Raw genomic sequence first — 10,963 nt, 5'->3', positions numbered from 1 at the left:
AGCAGAATTCTGTGACCTCAAAAGCTCTTTATCTGTAGCCAGAGATGAGTCTAAATTATTTTCTAAGAATTTGGATGTAGCCTGACAGTAATGTGTACTCGTTTAGACCACTGTCTTTGGAGTTTGACTGTGATTCTGCCATTTAACTATTATTTGGGGCTAGTTAAACTCTCTGTGGCTTAGTCTCCTCAACGGTAACATGGCAATAATAATGCCTGTCTGTATTGGAAACCATGTGAGGTGTCTTCCTAATTACAATGGCTCTCTGAATTCTCCTCATCCTCCCAAAACACACATTATTGAGGATAATAAATGCCCATTATTGAGCGCTGAGGATGAAAGATCAGTAAGACCCCATGCTAGCCATCAAGATACAGGAGAGAAATGCAAAATGATCATAATAATTAATTACAATAGAGTCTGAGAAGTCCTATGACAAGATAAGTACTAAGAGAATGTTACTTCCCTAGGGGTGGAGGTTGAGGAAAGTTTTGGAGGTGACATTTAGGCTGAGTCTTGTTAGATAAGAAGGATTTGCAGAAAAGGTCAGTTGTTTGCCCAATAGACCTCTAACCAATAGCATTTCAGGAACTGTGATACATGAAGTAGAAGAGAGTCGGTCTCTCCCTGTAACATCAGAATTAGGAACCAGAAGTGAAACATCATGTACTTTAGACCTACAAGTGAAGTCTACAGTTGACTTCACTTTAGAAAGTGGCCCAGGGGGCCTATCACAAGGTTGCAAACTTGTCTTACTACCCTCAACCAGCCCAGGTATCCTCCTTATCTCACATTATATAAGGTATCTTGTGGGACACAGGACACACGGCCAAAAGTTATACATGTCTCCCCGCACCCTTGCCATTGGAGAGGGAAGAGGGCATATTTCTCCCTACCCCTGACACCACCCCCACTCACCCCCCCCAAAAAAACCAAGGGGAGTGTGTGTTTAAGAAAATCATTCATCTAGATTAGGAGTGCTACAAGGAGGGGGAAATGAAACCTCACTCCCCAGCTGGTTGGTTACTATGGTCCCGCCCCCACTCCCACCCCAGAGCTGCAGGATGAGAGATATCCTAGAAGAGTTTAATATGCATAACTTGAGTTTGGGTTCTCAGAAATGAAGCTGGATGAGATGAAGCAGAGCTTTATCTCAAGAAAATTACGTAGCTCCTATAGGCAAAGACCATCACACCTGCCTAGGTGCCCAGCAACAGAATCAGACCAAGGCAGTGGGAGACTGAAGTCAACTCTCTACCACCAGTGGGTGATAAGGGAGCACCCCTGCCTGTTCTGTACTGCTTTTCCCTGCCCTCATTTCCAGAGGTGCTAGGCCTGGAAGTTGGGGGTGGGGGTGGGTGGGTGTGGTGGGTCGGGGGAAGAAGGGAAAGAGCAGACTGCACCCTTGCTACCTGGCACCTAGCTCCCAGACTGTAATTTCTCTTTGGGATTCTCTCATGCCTAGCCCATGCCTGGCCCAGAGCAGACATTCAATACTTATGTTGAAAATGAATGAGTGAATGAATATACATAATAAAAGTTAATACTCATTCCTCCACCCTCCCCACGCCAGCCCCTTTTTCTCAGTCACTCACAGCTTTTTTGATTTAGGAGTCTTTTCCATTATTTAATTTTTTTTTTTAATTTTGTAGAGACAGGGTCTTGCTCTTGTTACCCAGGCTGGTCTTGAACTCCTGGGCTCAAGTGATCCTCCTGCCTCGGCCTCCCAAAGTGCTGGGATTACAGATGTGAGCCACTGCACTCAGCCAGATGTAGGAGTCTTACTTGTGTGTCAGAGGAGGGTGTTCCCTTGGCTCAGAGCCTTGCTTAGGTAATGTGGAAGGACCCAGGGTACACAGGGTGGGTGGCTGTTCTCCAGAAACGTCAGTTTCTGGGCAGGGCTTAGGTGTCTGCTGTCCCTAGTCCCACCCCTGGCCTTGCATTCCAGCTCAGTGGGTGGCAGGTATAAATTTCAGCTGCTCTCAGCCGTGCTGTGTTTTTCCAAAGCCTTCCAACAGCAACATGAAGTTGGCAGCCTTCCTCCTCCTTGTGATCCTCATCATCTTCAGCCTAGAGGTACAAGAGCTTCAGGCTGCAGTGAGACCGTTGCAGCTTTTGGGTGAGTCCAGGCAGAAGGTAGCCCTGTTTATTTTTCCTTAAATGAGGGGGCCAGAAAGTAGGACATCAGGTACCAGTGTGTGTGGGGAGGAGAGGGGAAGAAAGGAAAGAAGAAAAGGTCTTAAAGGGCCACAGCAGGGACCCTCCAACTGCCGCTACTCAGCTCCCCAGAGCAGAATCTCTTTTCTTCTACCTCCACTTTCCTGCACTCCTTTCCCTGGGTCACCGCTCCATGTGGACTCTCTGTACCTCCCCTCTTACCCCCTCATCAGCCACCCTCTGACTCCTGCCATCTCCCTCTCCATAAGCTTCTTCCTCTCTTGCTGCAAATGAATTGGATCATCTCGAGAAAATGTTTTCTTAATCATGTTAAATATTAATCATCTCAATCTTTTCTTTTCCTTTTACCAACATTCTCAAAGGAGTAATCTTAATTCTCTGCCCTTACACCCCCATAAGTCATTCCTTGACCCCTTGAAGACAGCCTACAGCCTCCATCCCTGCCCCATCACTCTCCTGAGACTTCTCTCCCAGATCCTGTGGACAAATCTCATGACTCCTCAGTCACCAAGTCTTTAACGTCTGCAGTGTCTGACACTGCTTGCCACCTCCTCAGTTCTCAAACTTTCTTTTCTCTTGCATTATCCTTCATGGTATTTTATTCTTTTCTCTAAACATTATTGGATTCAGTTATTACTTTCCTCTCTTCTTTGCTCTCCTTCCCCCGCCATTAAACTGGTTGCCAAATACTGTCCATTCTTTGAAAGTGTCTCTTGCATATGTTCTTTCCTTCCCCTGCCATCTCCCATTGTCACGCAGTATTTCCAGCCCCGATGACCTCATGTCTGGGCCATCCAAGGAGCTTCCTAATAGCTCTCCCTGCCCCTGTCTTTCTGCTGCTTGTTGAATTCTGTTCCATTCTAGGCTCTCACACCAGGATAATCTTCCTAATTAAACAGCAACCACATCCCTCTCTTGATCTATCAAATGAAATCCAAACTCCTGAGGCCCTCGAGATCTGTCCCCCAACCCCCGTAACTTTATCCCCTGCTTACTTTTCCTGCTTCATTTCCAGCTGTTCCCTAACACTTACCCAGCCTTCCATTTGCCACTCCTCTTGTGTTCCTTGTGTTTCAGGGTGAGGAGTGAAGTGGATGAGGTAACCAGGGTGCAAACATTAAATGGGTGCTCACCACCAGCATTGTGCAAGGCACTTCACTTGCCTCACCCTAACTAATCCCAGCCCTGTTGCATTTCCCCTTGTGAACTGTTGCTAGTAATTCTTTTTCCTTCTCACAACACTCCACCCATGCCCCTCAGTTCTGCCTTAAAAAGATTCCTACACTTCAAAACTCACCTTTTCTGATTAATCTAATTGGACGTAATGTCATATTCTCTGAACCTTTTTTTTTTTTTTTTTTTTTGGCAGGATCTTGCTTTGTTGCCCAGACCAGAGTGCGGTGGCATGATCATGGCTTACTGCAGCCTCAGTCTCCTGGGCTCAAGTGATCCTCCTATCTCAGTTCCCCAAGTAGCTGGGACCACAGGCATATGACACTAAGCCCGGCTAATTTAAAAAAAAATTGTAGAGATTGGGTCTCACTGTCACCCAGGCTGGTCTCAAACTTCTGTGCTCAAGCGATCCTCCCACTTCAGTCTCCCAAAGTGCTGGGATTACAAGCATTAGCAACCATGCCCAGCTGAGACTCTTTAACTCTTCAGATATACCTCTCTTAGGACACTTGTTACATATTGCTTTGTTTTTAGTACTTTGAGTATGTCTTATCCATATTGTTAGACTCTAAGTTTGTTTGTCTTACATCTTTGTATTTGCTGAATAATTTCCTCTGTTCACATAGTAAGAAATCAACATATACTTAATAAGTATATATTATTGACTTAATAAGTCAAACTGCTGTAAGTGGGGAAGCGGGATGTTCAGCCTGCTCACCACAAATCAACAAAAGCTACGGGAAGCATGGGGGGATGGTATTGATTTTCTCTGAGATCTACAACTACATTGAAGATATCCCACCAGGTCCCCTTCTTACACCCCTCAGATACTGCTAACCAGTCCTAGCACTCTTTCTCTTTGAACCTGGACAAGGTGTCTGACCCTTCTCAACACAGCATCAGAGAGCCACCTCTATTGACTGAAGTTGACAATGGAGAATAAAATTCATTACCCCTGCTGAATCCAGGGGCCCCTTTTTACAGATGAGAAAAGTCCCAGAAAGACCCAGAGACATAATCAGGTAAAGAAATTCCTGCTAATAGCTGAGTAGCCAATCAAAGTACAGTACATATTCATCCAGAGTTCTGCGTATGTTTTCCTAGAAGCCTGTGTGATCTTAGTCAACTCTTTGAACCTACTTCATTGGTCCTCAAAGAGCTTGATGTTCTGGGAATTTGGGAGCCTCCAATCAGATCCAAAATGACTCCTTGAAATTTGGAGATATGCATTTATGTCAGGATGAGCTTCACCATGTGGGACAGCAGAAGGTGCTCAGACTGAACGGCCAGGCAAATCTCAGTTGAATCTCACTTCTGTATTCACTGGCTAGCAAGTCACCTCTGTGAGCCCCAACTGCCACACCTGTAAAGTGGGCCTAGTAAGGCTCACTGCATGGGCTGACTGCAAGGGATTCCCGATGGCACGTGGTAAATGTGAGTCTCTTCTTCTCCACTCTTCCCTGCAGAGTGGGGAAAGTGAAGACATTTAAGTGGGTTTCTCTGCACTTCCCCTCCACAAACACAATTATCCCCATCTCTAAAGTCGGCCTTACTGTTTTGAGATTATGTGAATGCATTGCTTTTAACTAGAATATATAAGATGTTAATGATATTATTCTTCAAGTAATAAATCATATACATATTGAATGAAAAGAAAAATGTAGAACTGACTTCTTAAGGGCTGTTCTCCCTAGCATCTGTCCCAAAAGTACGGTGGTTTTCAGCACATCCGTTCTTCCATAGGTACCTGCATCGAGCTCTGCACAGGTGACTGGGACTGCAACCCTGGAGACCACTGTGTCAGCAATGGGTGTGGCCATGAGTGTGTTGCAGGGTAAGGACAGGTAAAAACACCAGGCCCTCCCTGCTTTCCCAAACATTGTTCAGTCTAGGTAGGTTGTGCACTTGGCCTCAGTGGGACTTTCCAGAAATGAGTAGGACAGAAACCTACTGTCTGCCTCTTCCCCTACCCTTACCAAGAAAAAGATGCATCCATCACAGGCTGGTGGTTTCCACACCTTTAAAATAATTCCCTAACCCAGTATGCCCTGGAGAAAAATTGGACTATTTACTTAAGCAAAATGATAAAAATCACACATAATCCCCCACCCCAAAACAATGTCTGCTTAACACTTTGGTGCATATTTTAAACATACACAAATATATAATATTTATATAAAAAGGAGATAATCTTGTGCCTATTTTTATTTTTTATTTCACTTAGAAATAGCTACCAAATAACTTTTAATGTCAATACTAATGCTTCTATCCCATCATCTTTGATAACCTATAGAAGTTCATCATCTATGCTCAGATACTTAGCAACCTTTAGTAATACATGTTTAAGATATTTCTTATTCTGATATTATGAATATGACTGTAACAAATATTAAATTGGTATACACGCACTTATTAACTTCCTTGGGACAAATTCTAGGATGTAAAATTGATGAATAAAGAGTATGTTCATTGGTCGGGTGCAGTGGCTCATGCCTGTAATCCCAGCACTTTGGGAGACTGAGGTGGGTGGATCATGAGGTCAGGAGATCGAGACCATCCTGGCTAACAGGGTGAAACCCTGCCTCTACTAAAAATACAAAAAAAAATTAGCCGGGTGTGGTGACGGGCGCCTGTAGTCCCAGCTACTCAGGAAGCTAAGCCAGGAGAATGGCATGAACCCAGGAGGCGGAGCTTGCAGTGAGCTGAGATCGTGCCACTGCACTGTAGCCTGGGTGACAGAGTGAGACTCCGTCTCAAAAAAAAGAAAAAAAAAAGAGTATGTTCATTTTAACCCTGTGATGTACCTTGCCATGTTGACTTATGAGAACCCCTTATCTGTGAAAATATCTCAGGGGCCTCACAGGATAATCTACTTGTTTTCAGTAGCCATTAGTTGAAAAATGCATAATAAAAAGCTACCATAATTCAGTTTTTATTATAAACTAAGCTGCACTAAACACAACAGAATTGGCATACACTTTAAATAAAAACCCTTTGTGTTCAGAATGTACTGTTTGGCCAATCCACCTGCAATCCTTGGGCTGCTTAGGGCCTGGCTGGCTCTTTGCAGGTGCGATTGATTTCCCAAATTGGGAACTGTTGCCTCTTGATTGTACTCTGTGGACCCAGGTCCCCAAAAGAGCAGGTCTCAGGCATAATTTTTTTTTTGTCTTTTTCTCAGATGAAGAGTTATCTTAAGGATCATCTTTCTCTAAGATTATCATCCCTTCCTGGAGTTCCTATCTTCCAAGATGTGACTGTCTAGGGTTCCTTGACTAGGAAGATGGATGAAAACAGCGAGCCTGTGGATGGAGACTACAGGAGATATGGGAGGCAGGGAAGAGGGGTTGTTTCTTTCAATAAATCATCATTGTTAAAAGCACTCATACTATTTGAGTTATTTGGTTAAAGGTGAGGAGGAGGGGGAGGAGGACAGATGACATTTGTTGGGTACTGACTATCAACAAGGACCATGTTAAATTCTCCCCAGGCATTATCTAAGTAACCTTAACAACCTTTTGACTGCACTTCTTATCATCACCATTTGAGGACACTGAGGTTTGGGGCAAAGTCATACAGCAGGTAAGTGTCAGGGCCTAAACTATAATCTCATGTTGAATGCCATATAAGGCCTATGCATTATAGCATGGTGGTCAGGAGCCCTGACTCTGAATTTCAAACCCAGGGCCACCACACAGCCATGTGGCCTTCAGTGAGAGTCTTCATCTTTCTGTGATTCAGTTTCTCATATATATAATAGTACCTCATGAAACTACAAAGATAAAAGAGGGTCACATAAAGTGCTGACACATAGAAAGCATTCAGTAAGTGTTAACTACAATGATTATTAACACAGTAGTACCCCTAATCCACAAGGGATATGTTCCAAGAACCCCAGTGAATGCACAAAACTGTGGATGGTATCAAACTCTACATATACTGCCGTGGATGGTATCAAACTCTATATATATGTGTTTTGTCCCATAAATACATACTTATGATAAAGTGTAATTTATAAATTAGGCACAGTAAGAGATTAACAACAACTAATAATAAAATAGAACAAATATAACAATATGCCAGCATCACTACTTTTATGCTTTGAGACCATTATTAAGCAAAATAAAGGTTACTTGAACACAAGCACTGGGACAGTGGATCTCATAACTGAGATAGTTATTAAGTGACTAACGGGTGGGTAGCATATAAAGCGTGGATATGCTTGACTAAGGGATGATTCACATTCCAGGCAGAATGAAGTGGGATGGCGCAAGATGTCATCACGCTACCCAGAACAGCAGCAAGTTGAAATGTATGAATTGTTTATTTCTGGAATTTTCCTTTTTTTTTTTTTTTTTTGGACGGAGTTTTGCTTTGGTCCAGGCTGGAGTGCAATGGTGTGATCTCGGCTCACTGCAATCTCTGCCTACCAGGTTCAAGTGATTCTCCTGCCTCAGCCTCCCAAGTAGCTGAGATTACAGGTGTGTGCCAACATATCCGGCTAATTTTTGTATTTTTAGTAGAGACGGGGTTTCAACATGTTGGTCAGGCTGGTGTCGAGCTCCTGACCTCCAGTAATCAGCCTGTCTCGGACTCCCAAAGTGCTGGGATTACAGGCATGAGCCACTGTGCCCAGCGCATTTCATATTTTCATACTGCGATTGACCACGGGTAATTGAAAAGGCTGAAAGTGAAACTACTGATAAGGGGGGACTACTATGTAATCAAATAGATAGGCTGATGACCCTGAAACAGAACTCAAGGCCAATCCTCCTTCCTAGCCTCTCCTGGTTCAATGTGTAACCTGGATACTGAAATCAAGCTCCTCTCTTCTGGTTTTCCCCATTACAAAATGTGGGAGGTAAAAAACAATGGGTTTATAATTTCTTGTCTATGTTCTTCACAATCACAGCCAGCCTGGGCTGCAATCTGATTTCAACCAATTTGCTGCCTGTGCAGCCTTGACCAACCATTTGTACTCTTTGGCACCATTTTCTCAACTGTAAAAGGGGAAAATAATATCTACCTAATTTGATGCTAAGACTTATAAAACTTTATGGTTTACAGAGCATTTTCACAAAAATCCCATTTGATTTTCACATCAACCAATGGCAAACAGGGGATGCTGAATAAAAAATTAGTGAATTCATTCATTCTGTTAACAAGTATTGTGGGGCATCTACCACATCCCAGGGGCTGTGCTAGCCCTGGGATACAACAGCGAATGAGACAAACAGGATCTGTGCCTTCATAAAGTTAACATTCTAGAGAAGGCAACAGATGATAAAGTCAGCAAATAAACAAGATAACTGCAGGTTATGGTAAATTTTCTGAAGGAAATAATCAAAGATGTGAATTACAGTGAAGTGGGGGTATGCAAGCCTACATGAGTTAGGATGACCCAGACTCTCATGAAGGGATAAAAGTGGTCTTGAGAGGTTTCCACACATGAAAGGAGTGAAATTCCACTGAGGTTCCAGATCATCCGATGCAGAATCTAACAAAGGAAATGGCTGTGAACGTGCTTAGCACCCCTTAAAGCCCCTCAGTCACTGTAGGGCTATGAAAATGCAGAGAATTGAGGAGGAGACAGAAGATTTTCTTGGAAGAGAGCTTTTGCCATGCTGTGTTTCCACAGTTTCAGGGTGGGAGGTGGGAGAAGGAGTGCTACTGTCTAAACTCAAGCCAATGCAGGGTGCCTTCAAAGGCCTCCCTCAGAGCTTGAGATACGTTTCTTTCAGTTGGTGATCACTGCAGAGTAGCGATGTCCATTTCCTTAAAGGAACCACACTAATCCACAAGGGTATATTCTACCGGAACTGAACAGACCGGCATCAGTATACTGTATTTTACAATTCCTGGGCCATTCCACCCTGAATAACACAATATGTAGGTCATCCACATTGCAGCTTAAGGTGAACCACACCAAACCCAGATCCTTCCCACAGTCTCTTCGAACCTGCATTGTGGAAATGACCAGGCCTCACATCCTTCTAGTCCAATGTGTAAGACAGCTCTTTAGTACTACTTCACATACTCTTGCTCTTACATTCTTATTCTAGCCATTGCTACAGCAACAAGTTTATCACAGTCATCTACTAACTTAGCACAGGTATAACTGGTGAGAGCCTTGCCTCAGATATGCACCTAGTTTCCTCACTTTTGCCTCAGGGCTTCTTTGACTGCAACATAGGACTCCTCCAGGAACCAAGCGCAGATGCATGCTCAACACAGGAACACCAGTGAATTAATGCCTTGTGGGCAACTTTTGACAATAGAGTTCAAAAGATGACAGATAAATGCGTCCCCTCTCTGTTCCTCAGAAGGGTTTTGAGAGCTTCACAAGGCTTCTCAGAAACTCCTGAGGACTGAAAAATCAGTCACCCTATGCAATGGCCAACTCAATAGCACATATTGGTATTAATTCTCCTTCCTTCCCTGTTCATTCCTGGATAAATCCCTCACCTATCAACCTCATCTGAGGCTCTGCTTTCAGGGAACCCAGATTAATATATCCAATGACTAGGTTTCAGCTCCTGATCTTCTCTGAACAAATGCTTGAGTACATTTCTTTACACGAATACACACACATACATGCACATATACAATGCACATATGTACACAGACCAGGAATAATAAATAACATACCAGCAGAACGGAATCTAAATCCAAACAAAAAAATTAACATTTCTTCCCAAGCCCAAAGTCTTCAGAAAACTACCTCTGCTAAAGCATACCCCCAATTTTCATGGCTGAACAGAAATGTTTTATTCTCAGGATAAAACATACATTCAGGTGACTTAAAGGTTTTCCCTAAGGGCTAGGGGTGAGGATTTGCTTTATATTTGCATAACTCAAAGGCCCTAGAGATGGTTTTCCCAATCTGCCCAACTGTGAAAGTCAAGCCTTCACTTCCTGGATGACTGAAAACTGATCACGGATTTTTAAATGGCCATTTTATTCTCCAGCTTCTTGACTTCAAGGCTTCAGAAAATCTTGGGGTGTCTCATCACAACCCGGTCACCCTTAGGCAGATTATATTTTACATGATTCAGTTGAACTCCAAAATTCTAGTTGAACTCCACTCTTCCAGTGGGGCAAGGTGCCTCATGATCCATGAGAGGATTCACACTGGGAAAAGGGGAGAAAAAGGAACCAAGAGTGCAGCCAGCTGTCACTTAAGTAAGGAAAGCTGCCCTATATTCCACTGGCGAGATCGTAATCACATAGCCACAGCCAACTGCAAGGAATGCTGGGGAATGTAGCCTTTATTCTGGGTGGTTTTGTGCCTGGGGAAAGATTTTAGAAGAATAGAAGGGTGTCTTAGAACTAGCGGTTTCTGCTACTGCCATCCACAACATACCCTCTCCAACTCCAGCCCGAATCTGAAACTCTACTACTGAACAGGGTACTTTGAGCCCTGTCCAGGAACAAACTCTGGGAGGACAAACTTTCTGGAAGCACAAATTGAGAACTCACTTTTCAGTCAGGGCTCAAGAAGGAGTGGCCGGCGAAAAATCTCCAAGCCAATTTCTTTCTTTTTTTTTTTTTTTTTTTTTTTTGAGACGGAGTATCACTCTGTCGCCCAGGCTGGAGTGCAATGGTGCGGCTC

At 43.5% G+C, this 10,963-nt stretch overlaps 2 long non-coding RNA genes across 2 annotated transcripts; one reads left to right on the top strand and one right to left on the bottom strand.

The window, feature by feature from the left end:
• Positions 1-1,596: 1,596 nt before the first annotated feature.
• On the bottom strand, positions 1,597-5,099 carry LOC103892821 (uncharacterized). Its single transcript, XR_657004.4, has 2 exons — positions 3,212-5,099; positions 1,597-2,155 (listed from the first exon to the last, which is right to left on the bottom strand). It is a non-coding gene; the product is annotated as an uncharacterized LOC103892821 (long non-coding RNA).
• On the top strand, positions 1,654-6,733 carry LOC100456205 (uncharacterized). Its single transcript, XR_657003.4, has 3 exons — positions 1,654-2,119; positions 5,095-5,195; positions 6,533-6,733. It is a non-coding gene; the product is annotated as an uncharacterized LOC100456205 (long non-coding RNA).
• Positions 6,734-10,963: the final 4,230 nt, after the last annotated feature.

The sequence above is a fragment of the Pongo abelii genome, chromosome 19, assembly GCF_028885655.2.
Source record: "Pongo abelii isolate AG06213 chromosome 19, NHGRI_mPonAbe1-v2.0_pri, whole genome shotgun sequence".
In the NCBI taxonomy this organism is placed as follows: Eukaryota; Metazoa; Chordata; class Mammalia; order Primates; family Hominidae; genus Pongo; species Pongo abelii.
This window is presented reverse-complemented; position numbering and strand designations above follow the sequence as displayed.